The sequence below is a fragment of the Scylla paramamosain genome, chromosome 4 (genome assembly GCF_035594125.1).
Source record: "Scylla paramamosain isolate STU-SP2022 chromosome 4, ASM3559412v1, whole genome shotgun sequence".
NCBI lineage: Eukaryota > Metazoa > Arthropoda > Malacostraca > Decapoda > Portunidae > Scylla > Scylla paramamosain.
In genome coordinates, this window is record NC_087154.1 from 31,940,736 (window position 1) to 31,959,526 (window position 18,791).

At 39.7% G+C, this 18,791-nt stretch overlaps 1 protein-coding gene and 1 long non-coding RNA gene across 8 annotated transcripts in view; one reads left to right on the forward strand and one right to left on the reverse strand.

Annotated features, from left to right (window-relative positions):
* Positions 1–11,010, reverse strand: part of LOC135097479 (uncharacterized) — a 143,602-nt gene extending 132,592 nt beyond the window's left edge. Inside the window, exon 1 of the long non-coding RNA XR_010265737.1 lies at positions 10,897–11,010. This is a non-coding gene — a long non-coding RNA (uncharacterized LOC135097479). The remainder of the gene's footprint in view (positions 1–10,896) is intronic.
* A 3,027-nt stretch (positions 11,011–14,037) lies between these two features.
* The window catches only part of LOC135100010 (uncharacterized), a 315,016-nt gene continuing 310,262 nt past the window's right edge, over positions 14,038–18,791 (forward strand). For all 7 annotated transcript variants that reach the window (XR_010268481.1, XM_064002831.1, XM_064002834.1 and 4 more), the window contains exon 1: positions 14,038–14,153. The gene's annotated coding sequence lies outside the window, so the exon portion shown is untranslated. The remainder of the gene's footprint in view (positions 14,154–18,791) is intronic.

Genomic DNA, 18,791 nt, shown 5'->3' on the forward strand with positions numbered 1-18,791 from the left:
GCCGCCACCTAGTGTTGCCACAGGTACCCAGCGTGTTTACAGAGTCTCTGTCAACGCCTTGTGGCAACAAATTTTTCTTCACTGCAATACAGGACGGAGGGGAGTGCAAATGGAGATAAATTCACACCAGGAAAAATGCCTTGCGTATACAAGCGCACGCCTGCCTGGGTTCATGGGGTTACGAAGACAATGGCACGACCGCAGAGTCACACTGGCAAACAGCCACGTAAGGGCCAAAGCAATAACATTCTCTCCAGCTAACTGCTCCAGAGTCGCAAGTTGTTAAATCAAGAGCAAGTCACAGTCACGCATTAAAGTGCTTGCGTCACGAAGTGTGTCTTTTAATGACTCTGCGGGAGGTTCTTCTTTAGCTTATCAGTGCCGTCAGGTAAACACTCGCCTTCAGACGTGAAAGGGAAATAAACTCCCCTGTCACCTAATGCTTGCATCATTACTGCCTTCTATTGCCTTTACGAAGGAAAAGTTGCGGCGCGACACATTTTTCATCATTAAATTACTGCAAACACACTCACTTATTTTACTCGCATTTCCTGGAACGAATTCTTTGCAGAGAAACGAGAGCAAATCAGAATAAAGTTAATTTTTCCAGGCGTCCCCGGAATGAAGCAAAAGGTCACGGTGACAACACACACTCGGCGGCGCGGAGACTTGCGGTGAAATTAAATGTAAATTAATTATAACTTTCCTTGACTTTCCTTCTCCAAGCTCTTCTTTCACTCCCACGTTGCAGGCGCGTCTCTTTAACTTGTGTTGTGCTGGAAGAAAACTTAAGCACCAGCAAAGTGCGCTACAAGTTCCGAGGATGGAATATGTATAAACGAAAAGAAAAATAAATAGCGTATAACTTTCATAATCCTACACCGTCATGCTATCACTATATAATTATCCTGCGAGTTTATTCTGGCTTAAAATACCGTAACGAATTTAGCTTTTCCTGCACGCATAGCCCCCGTGCACGTCTGAAGCACCGCCGTCTGTTTCATACATTTACTTTTCAGTCAGCAAGTTTTCCCCGAGGTGTTTTCCTTCATTCCCTCCTTTCATTAATCCTTTACTTCCTCCTTTCATCTTCTCGGTTGCTGTTTCCATCCTTTGTTTTCCGCGCTATATAATTTAAAGTCTCTCTCTCTCTCTCTCTCTCTCTCTCTCTCTCTCTCTCTCTCTCTCTCTCTCTCTCTCTCTCTCTGTTCCCGTCCTTCATCACAATCTCTTCACGCCGCAATATTTCTCCACTCTCCTCCCGTCAAGCCCACTCCCTCCTAACTCTCCCAGCCGCCTCTCCCTGCCGAGTGAAGCAATTTATGTGGGTCCGATACAAATTTAGTGGCGTGGGTAGACTTGCTCAGGCATGGCTGAACGCAGAGACTGTAGGCGGGTTATGGCGAGGTTATGGTGGGTTATGGGGAGCTTATGGCGGAGGGGAGGCAGCTGCGGGGAGATATATGACAGGACATGGAGTGTTGTGTGTTGGTAATATATGGTGGTGGTGGTGGTGGTGGTACTACTACTACTACTACTACTACTACTACTACTTTTTTTTCTCTCCCCCTACCAGCCAGCTATGAACAGCCCTCAGTCAGCCTCAGCAAAGGGGAAATCTTTTTTGGATTGGTTCATATGTACTCGTGGGAATTTGCGTGTGCCTGTGTGTGTGTGTGTGTGTGTGTGTGTGTGTGTGTGTGTGTGTGTGTGTGTGTGTGTGTGTGTGTGTGTGTGCCAGCTATACGTCGTGAGAAATTCTTGCCTCGTTTATAAAGAAATTGCCCAAGAATGTGTTGGGGATAGAGGCTGGGAGGGAAAATGTATTGAAAGAGGGAAAATTATAAAGTCACTTCATTCAAGTTGCACTATTACTTGTGTGTGTGTGTGTGTGTGTGTGTGTGTGTGTGTGTGTGTGTGTGTGTGTGTGTGTGTGTGTGTGTGTGTGTGTGTGTGTGTGTGTGTGTGTGTGTGTGTGTGTGTGTGTGTGTGTGTGTGTGTTGCCATGCTGTCGGCCATCACGTCCGCGGTGCAGCTAATCACGTTATCGGCAGTTAAAAGGTGTATTGGGATGTAGTGGGAGAGTCCAGAGTGCGTGGGCGGGAGGAGGAGGAGGAGGAGGAGGAGGAGGAGGAGGAGGAGGAGGAGGAGGAGGAGGAGGAGGAGGGAGAATTGTCTCCGTTCGTCAAGTGCAACCTAAGTACACAGCCATACACACTCCCACGTACATGGACTCACACCTGCCTTCAGAACAAGGCATCTGGGCAGCAGGTGTCTCCTATCGCTGGGTCATCAGGCGGGGTATGATAAGGTATGATAGGATTAAGTCCTGATAGTTTAGCATCTATTCTTGTCTAGTGGAATTGTTGTCTGTCTTTAATTTACTACGGCACATTTTTTTGCTAATTTTATGATCTGTTTCAAATAACAACTGACTTTACGATACAGTTTCATTACTGCCCTAAGTTAATTATATCATTAAAAGAAACACTAACCACAGTAAAGAAGACAAGACAGAAGGTGTGATCTACAAAAAAGGAAGGTTTAATCATAATATAAAAAAAATAACTTACTTTTCTCGTCTTTGCAGCAATAATTTTGAACAGAGAAGCAAATGAACAAAACTTTCGCCATAACATCGGTATAGACTGCATCCGTGGTTTTCCAATTGCCATAAAAAGCATAACATAGCATAGTATTCGCACCCAGATGTAACTTTACATTTAAAAGAGTTCTCCTGCATGTAACTTCCCTTCTCCATTCTCCCTCTGCGCGACGCCAGTGACCCGTGACCTGCGGGACGCCCCACCGTGCCCGTAAAGCCGCAGCCCGAACCGCAGACGCCCCGCCACCAAGCAAGGGTTCTCGGTGCTCCGCCCACGGTATCGCTGCCCCGGGAGGCGTCGTTTGCGAGGTGGGGTCGTGGGTGACGGGTCCGTTTCTGACTGCACTTATTGGCTCTTAAACCCGCGATAAGCCATCTATTCCATGTTATTGATATTTAGTGGTCCAAGCAAACAGGTGTCGCTGTCTCATCAACGTGGACACATAATTTAATGGTGCAATAAAATGCTATATTGGAGCATTCATGTGGAGGGTTCCCTCTCTCTCTCTCTCTCTCTCTCTCTCTCTCTCTCTCTCTCTCTCTCTCTCTCTCTCTCCCACACACATACACACACACACACACACACACACACACACACACACACACACACACCACCTGCACAATAGCTTGAAGAATTTCACAAGAGGCTAATGTATCACCAGGACACATAGTTGTACGATTATTGACCCCTAGGCAGGAGGTCTTGGCCTGACGGTCCCCTGTAGGCGGCGCGGGAAGGAACAGAACGCCGGGCGAGCCCCAACAATACAATCCTGGTCTCAATCAGGTTAGTGGGAGACGCCCGACGCGACCAGCCATCACCGGCCTTGTACGGGAGACGCGGATATGTATATGCGAATGGGGACCTGATATCAAATCGACCCCTCAAGAGATATAACTCCGCTCTCGGCAGTTCCATGCGAGCCATATCCCAGATCATCAGCTTGGGACGCGCCTCACAGCAACTGTACTGTCCTTAACTGGGAACATAGTACTTTGAATTAGGCCGAAGTCTCTCTCTCTCTCTCTCTCTCTCTCTCTCTCTCTCTCTCTCTCTCTCTCTCTCTCTCTCTCTCTCTCTCTCGTCCTGATAATATCCATGTGGAGTCTGATAGAGAAGCTTGTAGGCGTCAATGTATATTCTATCTTATCTGATTGTTATTCTCTTTCGTTGGTGTTGAAGTTCATAGGATTAGGAGAGAGAGAGAGAGAGAGAGAGAGAGAGAGAGAGAGAGAGAGAGAGAGAGAGAGAGAGAGAGAGAGAGAGAGAGAGAGAGAGAGAGAGAGAGAGAGAGAGAGAGAGTAAAAAAAAAACAGGAAAGAGGAGGAAGAAAGGAAGAGACTGTGGTTTTTTTCCTTTTTTTTTTTTTTCATCAACATTCCCGAGATCCCATGCTGCGGTTGTGTCTGGGTGTTGTGTGTTCCTGCTCACATAACCACGGCTCCTTTGCGGTCCCATGCTTACTGAACTACTTAAGAGTGACGAGCCTCAAGTACCGCAACCTCGACACGCTAATACACTCCCCCCACAAAACAGGGAATAAATAATGAGCTACTGAGATGTAATGAAAAGTTAAATAGACAATAATAGAAAGTGTGATGATAAGGGAAGTTGAAATTGTACAGTATAAAGTTCCATTTTATATCAATCAAGTGAAATAAAGGATTGCATTAAGATTAGCCATTGTAAACAGTTAGGTTTGTTTTTTTTCTTTTTTTTTTTTTAGTAAACATTGTAATCAAAGAAGGAAACTAGGAGGAAACTTAAACTATTCATCAGCATAATCCAGAAACCTTCGTCTTACATATGTTGTGGAATAATACAAATCTTCCCACACCCAGGGTTTTAGGTTAAGTTCATTACGTAAGGTAACGTAACCTATCCTAACATAACATGAACTAACCTAACTTCACTCATCCCAAAAGGAGCTGGAGTACCTGATCTTCGTGTGATGCATAATATTACTTGCACAGTTACTACCTATACCATCGAAAACAATCGTGCCATCCATATATGCTCGCCAAGAACACGAGGAATAATGTTGGTAGAATTGAGTAGCGTCTGTTACGCCTAGACAGACCTACATAGCAGTACATACACACGCAAATGAAGCTTCCTTGCGTGCACATAATCCCGCATACACAAGTACACATGTATGCTGAGTGTTCAAAGAGGCAGAAACAGACTCATAATGTACCCACTAAGGCAAGGACCCACTGTAGAACCCGAGACACGTCCGCGGCTCCCCTTTACACCCCTCACTCTTCACCCCCTGCATCCCTTACCCCTTTCACCCTCACGTCGACCATTATATCCCAACACTCCCCTTGCACCCCTTACAGGCCTGACATTCCCTCCACGCCCCCTATATCTCAGTGCTCTCCTCTCCTCTCCCCAGCTGACTCTCCCTCTCTCTCTCCCTTTGGTCCATGGAGTGTGTACCCCCAGAGGCTCCTTTCTCGTTCCCTGCTCCCAGTCCACATAAGGTGCGCGAACCAACACTCCAACCTCACAGGGCGTCTCGGGGCCACTGCACTGCTGTCCCCGTCTGTGCAGTGGGTGAAGTGATAAAAAAAAAAAAAAAAGGAGTTTAGTATATTCGCTTAATTTTAGGAGCGTCTCTTATTAAATGACTCAGAAGCTAACAAGCCAGATCGAATCATCCATCGTATGAGAGCGCAAATAATCCGATATCTTAGTGGTGATCAGATTACTCACAGATTACTCACATCAGCTGAACGCACGGCACGCGGGTACATCTGGCTCCTTCCTTCCTTCACTCTCCTCCACCACCCCTCCCCTCCCCCTGGCCACTACTACGTCCTTAAACGCTTCTGCACTTCCACTCCAAACTCCCCCTGTCTCCTCCTCCGCTTCCTTAACACACCCACGTCTGTCCCCGGCGTTCACACAGCTAACCCTGAGTGCGTCTCTCGCCCCCCTACCCGTCTGGGATATGCAAAACAGGCGCTCCACACAATACTGATCAAATGCCGCCCGCCGCGTCGCGCATCGGCACCAGGGCACTAACCCTCGCCCACCCCCAAGGTAGGCACTCCCTCTCTCCTTGGGGCAGAGTCTCGCCCTTACCGCCTCCTCAACCACGGCTTCACGCTGGTCCCGGCCGCTGCTCCCCGTGCCTGGCAGACAGATTAAGGCGGGCGACGGCCGAGGGGATGATTCCGATATCATCTTTATTTGTGAATACATAATGACTCGCAGTTACCGTGTAAATCGTGGCTTAGCTCTAACATCTCTCGAATAACAGAATCTGACGATGACAATACGGAGGGTGGCAATAAAAAGACTGAGGTGGCACTAGAAGGGAAAGACTTGAGAAGGAGGAGGAGGAGGAAGAGGAGGAGGAGGAGGCAGGAGGAGGCAGGAAGATAGGAGAGGAAGCTTATACAGAGGAATGGGCGGGAGGAGGAGCAGAAGGGGATAAGTATTAAAGAGGATTAAGTGTTGGGTGTGAAGTTCGCGAGAAGTGAGGTGAGGAGCAGGAACTATAGTAATAATTTCCCAGAGTTTTGAAAGGAATAAGGAAGGAATGTGGAAAATCAAGACGGAGCTTTAAAGGTGAAGTTTGAGGCTCGCTGGTGAGAGGACTGAGGACTGAGGATTGAGGGCGTGTCGTGGCGGGGAGGCGGGGTGGCAGGGCAGGGGGAGGGATGAGAGATGAAGGAAGAGACGGAAGAGGGGCGAGGGAGACACCAGGATGCTAGCCAAGATAATAATACAAATGGTGGAGACAGAATAGAATTGTCAAGAGATGTCTGAACATTCCAAAGAAATAATAACGTGATAAGGAAATACAGAGAAGAACGCTAAATGTGCACGCAAGAATAAGGAAAATAGCTAAGAATTAAGTAAGGAGAAATACACAAGGAAAAATTAAAGAAGAAAAAAATGAAATGAATTAAACACGGAAAATAAGAAATAATAAGTGGAACTGTAATTAGTCAGAATAAACATTAAAGTGAACATAAAGAGTTTCAAGAGACACCTTAATCCCGCACTCAGACCAGGCGCGGCACTCGGCTCACCTTTGCGCCACATCGCTCGCCTCATACCAAGCACGTCATACTGAATTTATGGTGAGGCTGCCAGGGCGCGGACACCTCAGGTAAATTCAGGCTAACGAGATGCGGGAGTATGCAAGACACCACGCCGGGCTTCACCTCACCTGTCACCTGACACAACAGCTGTTTGACATGCACCGGTTCTGGGAACACCTCTGACGCAATGATGATGATGATGATGATGATGGGTAGTAAAAGATGATGGGTAGGAATGATGATGATGATGATGATGATGATGATGATGATGAGAGGATGATGGTGTTGCTGTTGTTGTTGTTGTTGATGATGATGATGATGATGATGATGATGATGATGGTGATGATGATGATAAGGATGATAACATTAATAACAATAGTAGTAGTAGTAGTAGTAGTAGTAGTAGTAGTAACAACAGCAACAACAACAACAACAACAACAACAACAACAACAATAATAACAACAACAACAACAACAACAAAATATTTCGCCTAGAGAAGATGCCTTATAAAAAAAATACAGAGAACATACAAAATAATAAAAAAATTAAAAAAAAATTGATGCACAATAATTAACAATAAACCAACCAAATAAAAGTACTAACACCAACTCACTCCAGTAATGCTAATCAACTCTTTGGGCGATGGCTGGTGACATTATGACACTTATCAAGAGTAACCCTAGACGAGCATACTTTACATTAATAAAACTACAGCAGCTAACAGGTTTGAACTACTCGCATACTCTTTTGCTCTCAGTGATGTCTTCGGAAATCATACTCCAAAATTCTAAACCTGCACCACAACCCTTTTCTAAGCTTGAGAAGAAGCAAAGGTTTGAGGACATGTAAGAAAAGAAACAAGTAAGGGGAGAAACAAGTAATAGTTAATCGAGTATTTGGCAAAGGAAAATATTTTACTCAGATGACCGCGGCGTTCACTTTTTTCTCTATATCACCACGTAAATTATTTACCCCCTGCAGCTAAATGACAGAGGCGCGGTGAGTGAGGCGCTGCAGTAACAGACATCTGTCAGCGTCAGTGTAACCTTGCACCGTTGGAGAGTAATAAATTACAGTCCAACGGTGCATGTGAGCGTTGACCTCAAGTTTCCTACACAAAGACAAATCAATATGTAAACTGGTAGTAAAGAACGTGTGTGTGTGTGTGTGTGTGTGTGTGTGTGTGTGTGTGTGTCACGCGAGACATACATACAGCACAGCCACTTGAACACATATTATTCTGCTACAATTTACGTGAGAGAGAGAGAGAGAGAGAGAGAGAGAGAGAGAGAGAGAGAGAGAGAGAGAGAGAGAGAGAGAGAGAGAGAGAGAGAGAGAGAGAGAGAGAGAGAGAGAGAGAGAGAGAGAGAGTTTTACTTCCAGCAAGTGAGGATTCAGGAAGACTTTTTGCAGCTCTTCCCCGAGTCTCCGACAAGAAAGTTAGGAGGATGACAGCTTTGGGCTTCTCGAGCGAGATAAGATTTTTGCGCTCGGCTGCCGACCGGGAATTCAGCACTGGAGAGGCAAGTGTGTGCGTGGCGTGAGGGTGCACACACACACACACACACACACACACACACACACACACACACACACACACACACACACATCCCAGGTGTGGCTAAAAGGCGGAAGTCAGCGTTCCCCTTGAACAGACAAGAGAACTAGATTTTTTTTTTCAGCATTCGGCATTGTGTGTGTGTGTGTGTGTGTGTGTGTGTGTGTGTGTGTGTGTGTGTGTGTGTGTGTGTGTGTGTGTGTGTGTGTGTGTGTATGCTGGGGGATGGAGGGGGAAGGAGAGGAAAATATCTTTTTATTTTATTCCCCGTGATTTAATATTTCAATGAGAGCAGTGGTTTGTTGTTTTCCCTGCAAATGTTTTACGTGGTTAAATGTTATCAACCGAGTCCAGTGTCATAATTTACTGTAAAAACTAATATCAAAGTATGTTTTTTTTTGGCACTGATGCAACTGAATATATCGTTGCCTTATGAAACTAATATCATGGAGTGTTTTTGTCTCCCATGCAACTGAATATACCACACCCTTGTTAAAACTAATAATAAAGATACGTAATGATACGTACATTCATAATATTAATCTTGTAAAAGCTTAAATCAACGTAAGTTTTTCAGACTGATGCAACTAAATAGCCTGACAGAGTGTGTTTGTTGGTTTAGTTAACTGTTATTGCTGCTGCTCGTCGAGAAAAAGTAGCGCCAGAAAAATCGTATATGAATAAATGCTTTCCCAAAAATGGCACGGGAAACAATGTCATCGGAAAAGTTCACATAAATTAAATAATTAATTAAATTAAATTAAATTAAATTAATTTAATTTAATTAAAAATAAAAGTTCACGAATAAAAAGAATACGGCAAAGAAATGACGGTGTTACGGCATGTTATGGTATCGATCAGGTAATGTTAGGTTTACCCGTGTCATTTTTATCGATGTCATTTTTACCGTGCCTTTTTTCCCTGTGTTCATGGCGGCGGCGGCGGAGGGAAGAGTGGTGGTTGCCTATCATGTCGAAGATATATTATAATATTAAACATCAATAGATTTTTATTTATACTGATGGATGTAACAAAAGTTTTCAGTTTAAGTTACGCTAGTTTCAAAAGGCATAATTTACCCAGAGTTTTAATCATGCAGTTCTGACAAGTGTGAACGCTGCTTTACTTTAGAGGCACTCCATGATTGTTTTGTGTTGTGTTGCTCTAGATTATAATTTAACTTTGTACATTTGCATTCATTATGGCAACACAATTTTCTTAATATCACGTTGAAGAGTTGAGAGTGTGTGCGTGTGTATATATATATATATATATATATATATATATATATATATATATATATATATATATATATATATATATATATATATATATATATATATATATATATATGAAGCTACATAAATGTTCGGCAAACCAGCAAGTAGCCTAATTACCGTGCCGTGAACAGAACATGATGACTATAATGAATATGCAAAACAACGCCACCACCCGCAGCCAGGAACGCTGTGTTGAGGCATCAGTTATTATTGTTACTCTAAAACCCTTCACGTATGTAAATACAAGAAAGGTAAGTAATTGGCGGAAGATAAATAATTTGTAATCCAGCCAGCGATGAACGTTCCCGTTTTAATTTTCTATCTTGAGAAATAAGGCTGATTTTATGTAATTTTTTTTAAGGAACCACTCGCATATTACACTGTAATAGTGACCAAGTAATTTTTGTTCACTAGCAATCTTAAAATGAATGAATAAAGAGATAAAAGTAAGAAAGCTTTGATAATTTCAATGTAATTTTCTAGAGTCCTTTCCCAGCCTTATTACTGGTCTATTTCCTTCCATTATTTTGCATATACCTTAAGATACACCTAAAACGTAAACATAATGTGAGGGAGAGGTGTCCCCGTCCTTATTGGGGGTCTTGGGGTGGAGGAAAAGCTTCCCATGGTTAAGTCAGGTTATGTTAGGTTAGGTAATGCTAGGTTAGGGAGGTCCAGGGGAGGGCGAAGGCCCCCACGCTTAGGCTAGGGTAAGTTAGGTAATGTTTTATATAAAAGTCTACGGCGACTAACCTAATCTAACCTAACATTAACAAACCTAACCATTTTTCCACACTTTATATTTACGTTTTAGGTGTATCTAAAAGTATACGCGAAAGAATGGAAGCGAACAGATCTGCAATAAGGCCATGAAAGGACTAGATAATTACCACCGCAAAGAATCCTGCTTATATAACTTTGTTCTGAATTTCACATAATCGGTGTTGATATTTAATTCTTGAACATGTACAATGTAACCGAGACATTAATAACAATTGATCATTTACATGTTTTGGCGGAAGAAATTTCTTTGAGGCTGTTATAAAGTGACAGGATAATAGATAATAATGGCCGTGACAGACGGGAGTCCTGTACGTAGTAATAGCCTACTTCTTTATATAACTGTTTCCTCCGTTAATTCAGTAGTCTATTATATCAAAATGGAACGAAAGACAACTGCTAGAACTCAAGATAAAATGCTAGTAATACTTAATGAGAATAATGAAGAAAACAAGAAATGGTTAAAAGACAGCCCAGTCACCTGTCCCATGGGCTACAATATTCCTTCCCCTTACTCCCATTACAAAAGCCTCATCAGGGCGTCACCCAGCAGTCATCCGCCTTTTTATATCATGCACATTAACTTTTATACAACACTTAACAAGATTCTGACATAGGGACGTCAGGAAATCCAGGAAGGGGAATTCTTCTTTAAATAACCCATGAACACGACACACATCACTGAGCACACAAACACCCGCAGCCGCGCAGAGCTGTCACTCCGCGCAAAGGACCGTCTTGTCTTGTGTACAGTCTTTGTAATTACAATATTCATGAGATATTAACGTAATAATTTCATCTTAGAATATTGTGTTGTATTTATTATTACTTTATTGTTTGTCATTGGCACTTAATTGTTTGTCTTTATTCCATCCTGTATGTTTTCAGATGTAATTTTCTAGACTCAAGTACTCCGCAACACGAAGTAGTGCAAAGTTACATGATTGGTTTCCAGTATATTACTCATCGGGTATCATGCTATATTGTTGAGAAATGAGTAACAAAAAATTATGAATAACTATATAGTCTAGAGTGTCGTTTCTTTGTGAATGACTCCAATCAAACTTAGCCTTACAGTTGATGATGATGATAAAGATGATGATGACGATGATGATGATGATGATGATAATGCGTCCTCAATGTACGTATGTACGAGTACTTCTGCAGGAAAAAAAAAAAGATGATAATTCGTTTTTCCATTTAGTTTACAATGATTATTCTCAATTATTTCATGTTTCCAGTGTGTAATACTGTAATGTACTATGAAAAGCGAAATTATTCAAGTAGGTTTAGACACCAAAATACAAATTTATTTAGCTTACTGCTGCAACTGCAGATGCTGCTACTGTTGTTGTTGTCGTTGTTGTTGTTGTTGTTGTTGCTATTATTGCTGTTGCTGCTGCTGTTCATGCTACTCCCTGCTGATGCTAGGGCTGATATTTTTGTTGTTGTGGTGCTTTGATTAAGATTTTTAAAAATCTGTTGACCTTTTCCACAATGAAGTTGCATGAAATAAAACAAAACTTCACATCATTAAGGTATTTCAAGTTAAACTTTACCACGAAACAACCACAACAGATTATCTACAAACTCTTTGCAACATGAAATTATGGAAAAGACTCTCGGGACGTTCACACAGCTTACTTCGATTCCCCACATTTGTTGGGTCCTTGAAAGCACCGCGACACCTGCATTGTCATCCCTTCCCCCGACACTGAAATAAATGAAGGCACTTCTGCACTTCCTTTTCCAGCTACGCAGTCACTGCCATACAGGATACCTTTCTCTGCCGACTTAAATTCGCAAAGTAAAAGGTTGTTGCTCCGTTAGTTTTCTCCTCTCCTAGTAGCCCAACCATTTTTTTTTTTTTTCACTCACTTAAGAAGAAAAAATCTAACGCTTTGTCTACAGGCTTAGATCAATGGCCACAAATACTTCACTAAGAAAAATTATATACATACGTGTAGTATAATAAGTAAGATAAAAAAAAGAAGTAAATATGATGAGTAAATTTATGAACTGAACTCATGTCGATGACAAGATTTGTTTGTTTTTTATCAAATATACTTTAACAACTGTACGGCTCTCTCAATACTTATAATTTAGAGACAGATTAAAGTTGAAGAGAAGGTAAATTAATTTTTGCTCACTGCAGCATCAAACTTTAATATTTTCCTGTCAGCGGAGCTTAAGTATAATGTGAAAGCAAGCAATCATCTAATAAATTATCGAATGTTATGAAATAATAAATGTGAATATGCTTATTAACCGCAAACGTCACTGTCAACGAGAATAGTTATAATCAGTCAGATTAATTAATTGAGAGAGAGAGAGAAAAAAAAAAAATGAAGAAGACTAGGAACATAAAAACGGGAGCAAGAAAGTAAGAAACAATACCAACGACAGAAGACACAAGAATAAGAATAAGAAGAGATGTAGCAGCACAAAAAATAGGAGGAAGAAGACCACGAGCAAAAACAAGAATAACAAGCTTACCTGTCTGACGCTGGAAATCAAGTAACTCGTTTAAATTTCAATAATAAGCGAGGGCGACGAAAGCAGGTAGGTGGTGGGTGTGGTGTGTGGTGGTGTGGTGGTCTCAGTGCTGTATATTACCAAGCTGTTCTCAGGATGCTGGTAAACTGGCTCTTTGCTAGGGGACTGGGAGCTTTTGTAAGGTGTGTTGTCTCTAATGTAACGAAGGAAGGTTTGAGTGATTACTTCCTACTTTGATATCAAGTTCCTGATTTTTGTTCTCGTCAGTTTAATAATAATAATAATAATAATAATAATAATAATAATAATAATATATATATATATATATATATATATATATATATATATATATATATATATATATATATATATATATATATATATATATATATATATATATATATATATATATATATATATATATATATATATATATATACGAGTATATATATATATATATATATATATATATATATATATATATATATATATATATATATATATATATATATATATATATATAATTAGCAGGGAGCTATGGTGCTTTTATTATTAATGTTACGATTACTACCTCCTCCTCTACTACTACTACTACTACTACTACTACTACTACTACTACTACTACAACTACAACTACTACTACTGTAACGTGTGGACAGGAAGTGTACTGGGTACGCAAGGTACAACAAAAGACATGGGCTGTGTATCTTTGATTAAAGTAGAGATAGTAAATGTCCCAGCAGCAGCAGGTAAATTTAGCATAGTTAAAGCAGAATATATCATAGCATAAAAGGTAATACCAATATTATTTTTTCCTTATCCACAAGTGACCCCTCGCCTTTGCTGTGTGCTCTCTCTGTACCCCAGAATTTACAGCCCCTTCGGAAATATGGTGTGTGTGTGTGTGTGTGTGTGTGTGAAGGTATGCTAGTTGATTCATGCTTCAAAATTACAAGTATTTCTGTAAGTACTACGCTGCCATTGATTGCAGAGTTCGAGTCATATTAAAGGACAGACTAAAGGTATACGTTAATTATCAATATTATCATGTCACGTCTCCGCACTACTTTCTATTGCGGAGTGCCTACTTTAGTACTTTAGAATAGAAAAACAAAACAAAACAAAATACGGACATTTTAGTAGCAATAAATACTTCAGACAATAAATATTACCTACTAAGGCATTTTTTCCGTTGCTATAATATAAATACTAAATCTGCGCAAAAAATACAGAGAGCAAGATAGTCTACTTCGCGGGAGGGTGACGGGAGGACAGCTGACCGGGATAAATATCAGCGTTGTGGTGTCGTGTTGAGTTTACGTGATATTTATTTTTCCCTTGTGGATCCCCCGACGTCGCTGTGCTGGTATCTCGGTGAGTGTTACATGAAATTCTCTTTGCATGGTAAGATAGGGAGGATGGGTAATGGGTAATAAGGTTAGTTTTGTGAGAATAAACGAAGAAATAACAAGATAGCCCAGACTCAGGCAATCATGGCTGGCGGCTTAGGCTGGGCGGCCTCATTTTAGTAATTTTCAATAGTCTCCTTTATTGATCTTCACTTGCACCATGTTTCGTGTTATGCCAGCTACCCTTCGTCCTTCCCTGATGTATGGGTTGACGAATTAACGAAGGAAATACTGAAATAAGAAACTGTAGTAATATTGTATCCCTGCCTATGATCCTAACCAAGATGGCAGGCCCCGCCACACGTCGTTACTTCCTCCACGCCTAGCTTTATTACTATTCTATTGCTATGAGGTTGGTTAGGGCACCAGGTTCATGCGGGTGATCACTCGTTGGTGCTAGAATTATAACGGATCAATATGCATGTGTATAGGTTAAGTATTAGCGTAAGGAATATGAATTTATGAAAAGAAAATAGCTTTAGAAATATTAGAACTAGCCTATGCTCTCCTTTTTTTTTTTTTTTTCTATGTATTTATTTATTGGGAACAACATATTCATCCTTGTGACGTAATATATTAGAGTTATGTCTCAGGGCTACAAGAAATCAACTTTCTCAAGATATTAGAAAACTTGAAATTTGTCATGTTATCTTTCCTAGATTGCTAGAATACAGGTAGATCCTTTTATGCTAGTTGATTTTCTTTATCTGATTTACATTCGTTAAAAAAATTAAAAGTCATCATAATAACCTATTTCTCAACACCCCGTCCCCTGGCTGCAGGTGGTGGAGTTGTTTTGCATATTCATTATGTTAGTTCACGGCACGATAATTATGATGCTTGAAGCATTGGTGAACATAAAAAAAAAAATGTTAATTTACTTAGAACTACGCGTTACTAACGCAGCATGTGGCTGAGAAGAAATCGACTGCAGGTGAAGGCAAAACATATTAGAAAAAAAAAAAAAATGTAAAACAGGTTAAGCTTGTCAGAATTACACATTTGAGATTCATAATTTTAACGTTTTATCCCTTAAAAACTATATAACTATATACTGAAATTTCTAGTTATGTTTGTTGCTGGGACGAAGTGCTTATTGATGTCTGTTAGTTTTGTAGCATAATTTTCGCCAAGACAGGCCTGCATTGTAGTATATTTTCTTTCAGTAACTTTTTTTTATTGTTATATTGAAGTGATCCTGCATTATGTTCCTTTGCTTTACTGATATATCTCTAGCGCTGCTGTAGCCTAACGGTGGAAAATTAGTTAACTACTGCTGCTTTTGCAATTTTGTTTTACTTATAAACAAACAAACAACTTATCCTAATTCTCCAACTGATAAGTTTCAGTAATTTTCTTCTATTGATTATATTGTTACATTAGTGTATTCATATATTCATGTTTTATCAGCTAATATGCTTATTCATATATTCTTAATGTCGCTCCCTTGTTGAACGTATAATTTTTTTTAGGTATAATATTACAAAATACATAGCAGACAATACCGAAGTATATAAAGGTAAATGAACAGCAACAGCCTGTGTCAACCCTCATGGCAGTATTAAATGGTCTCTGGAAACCAGCTAGCAGGCTTCACCGGTGTTAATGTAATTTGAGGAAACATTCAGGAACAAATTGCGTTAATCTAACAAAGAGAACCTGCAAGTCGCGCTTAATAACAACGACCCTTGCCTTCCTCTCCTTTGCCTCCCTTTACCTTCTCTCTTCCTTTTCCTTCTCTCCCTTACATTCTCTTTCCTTCTTCATCATCTTTCCTTTATAATTTTCTCGTCTTTCATGACGTTCCATCTTTTACCACATTTTTCTTTCCCTCTCGTTCTTTATGCCTTTTACCTCCCCTCTTCCTTATCTTCCCTTTCCATTCTCTTCCTCACCCAGGCGCCTATCACGTTTTCCATCTCTTCTCCGTGTCCTCCACTCCGTCCTTTCCTTTTTTTTTTTTTTTTTTCCCGCTTCTTCCTCCATTCCTCTTACTCTCCTCTTCTCCCTCCCCTTCCCTGTTCCTGCCCTCATACACCACCGCACTCACAACTTCGCTTCTGCCACCTCCAAGTTTTTCTTTCTGGAATAGAATCGCGGAGATAAAGGTTTGAATCGTTTGGGAAATGAGTTTGGCATTCATGGATTACGCTTTCATTGAATTGTACGTGTAAGCAAAGAGAGAGAGAGAGAGAGAGAGAGAGAGAGAGAGAGAGAGAGAGAGAGAGAGAGAGAGAGAGAGAGAGAGAGAGAGAGAGGCTATTTGGTGTGCAGTTGGATTGTCTCCTGTGAATATTTCCTACGTTATGGGGAAATAGGGAACGGTTGTGCTCGCTTTTAAATTCGTGTATAAAATAAAGTTATCGAAATGAAATTTTATTCAGATATTTTTCACGTGAACGTTTTTATTGTGTTGAATTTAGTGGAAATCTTATTTTGAAAGTGTAGTCTAGGAATTGGTGATTTTTAATTAGTTTTGTAATTAAAGGGTTACTTATGAAATGAGCCACATGCGAACATAATTATTACTGCTTCTCTGTTATTTCCTATTGTTTTTAACCACAAAATATCCTTTCATTGTTTAATTTAATTTCAGGTCATATTCTCCTCCCTTTCTAACAGTCTACTTAAATTGTATTGGAACCTGAGCATTATATTTCCCCTGCAACTGACTGCACTAATACGGATAACTTCACTTCACTGGATGATGCCGCAAGTGGTTCATTTTACGTAGTTTATTTTATTATTACTTGTGCTGTTGTGGCAGATATTAATACTATGTTTGTCATTCACTTTACTGGTTTCTAATAAATTAATATTGTTAGGTATTATACACATTTTAGTGCCTTCATTACCATTTACAAGAAAGCTCAGTAACAGACTGCATCACTTCACTCCATTCATAGAACTCATGATATAAAAGCAGTGATAGCAAGTAATTATTGTTTTCATCTCTGTTCTCTTCCCAGAAATCTTGCTTCCATTAAATCAAGAAAGAGTATTACTGATCATTGCTATCCTCTTTCCAAAATACAACTGACATTATTACCTAGGACATGAATAATATATCAATATTATCTTCTTGGAATTCATGGCACTGTACTACTTGTTAAGACAAAAATAGTTAGCTTTTACTATCTTCTACCTCAAACGTATGGTGTTTATTTATTCATTCATTCATTTATTCATTATTTTTGGGCATCCTTGAACTGGTGATAATTCAAAGTAAAAAAAATAACAGGTCATTACTGTCCTTCTTTTAGAGTTTATCGTATTATTAAGAAAAGATCAGTACGCCGTCCCTTAGGCTTTCCTCAGAAGTCATAATAGTAATAAGACTAGAGCATTACTTTGTTTTCTTCTCAGAACTCCTGATGCTATTAAGACTCGGGAACAGATTGCATCACTGTACATGTATACTCTTCCCAGAACTCGCCATGGTATTAAGGCGGGGACAGGTTACATCATTCCCGTACTTTTTGCATAGTTCATTGCTGTATTACGGTAAGAGTTCATACCTTCACTCTTTATTACTGATGCTTTTAAGAGATTCGTGTAATCCTGAATAGTTTAACGACATCATTACTTATATATATATATATATATATATATATATATATATATATATATATATATATATATATATATATATATATATATATATATATATATATATATATATATATATATATATATATATGCAGTGCAGTACACATATTGTTACTACTACTACTACTACTACTACTACTACTACTACTACTACTACTACTACTACTACTACTACTACTACTACTACTACTACTACTCCTACTACCTATTAGTTACCTATCTATCTATCAATCAACCAATCCATCAGTCAATCAGTCAGTCTCTGTATCTGTTTATCTGTTTATCTATCTATCTATGTCTGTCTGTCTATCCATCTATTTATTTTTGCTTATTTACTTATTTATTTATTTATTTATTTATTTGTTTATTTTTTTTATCTATTTAATTTATTTTTCTTTCACCATTATACATCTTTTGGAACGGCATTAAGAGTCAGATATTTTCATTATAGTTTTGAGCCGTTAATTTGTCCACAGTTGTTTTGAGTGATGGAATAAGAAAGCAGTTTATTAAGCACCTTTGCAGCCACCTTGCGATAAAGTCATCTTACCTGTGTTGTTTTAAATTATTGCTTGAATTTGTCATTCTTTCGCCAACAATAATAAAAAAGAAGAAAAAAAACTTGCCTTGCTTTACTCCTGACTTATTGGTTTAATTTGTCATGCCAGGGTAATAATAATGGCGGTGGCCAGTGTCTTAAGAACTAATGATTAATCTTGACGTTATCTAAACCACATAACTCTTTCTCTCTGTAGTATGCAGATGAAATAGTTACATGTGTACCTACCTGTGTCTGTTGTACCCAAGGGTATTCAGGTTACTGGAGGACCCGTTTGGCGCACCTTGAAATGCTGTAGCAAGATATATTGTAGTAGTATATAGGGGAATTAAGGATTTGTACTCTCTCTCTCTCTCTCTCTCTCTCTCTCTCTCTCTCTCTCTCTCTCTCTCTCTCTCTCTCTCTCTCTCTCTCTCTCTCTCTCTCTCTCTCTCT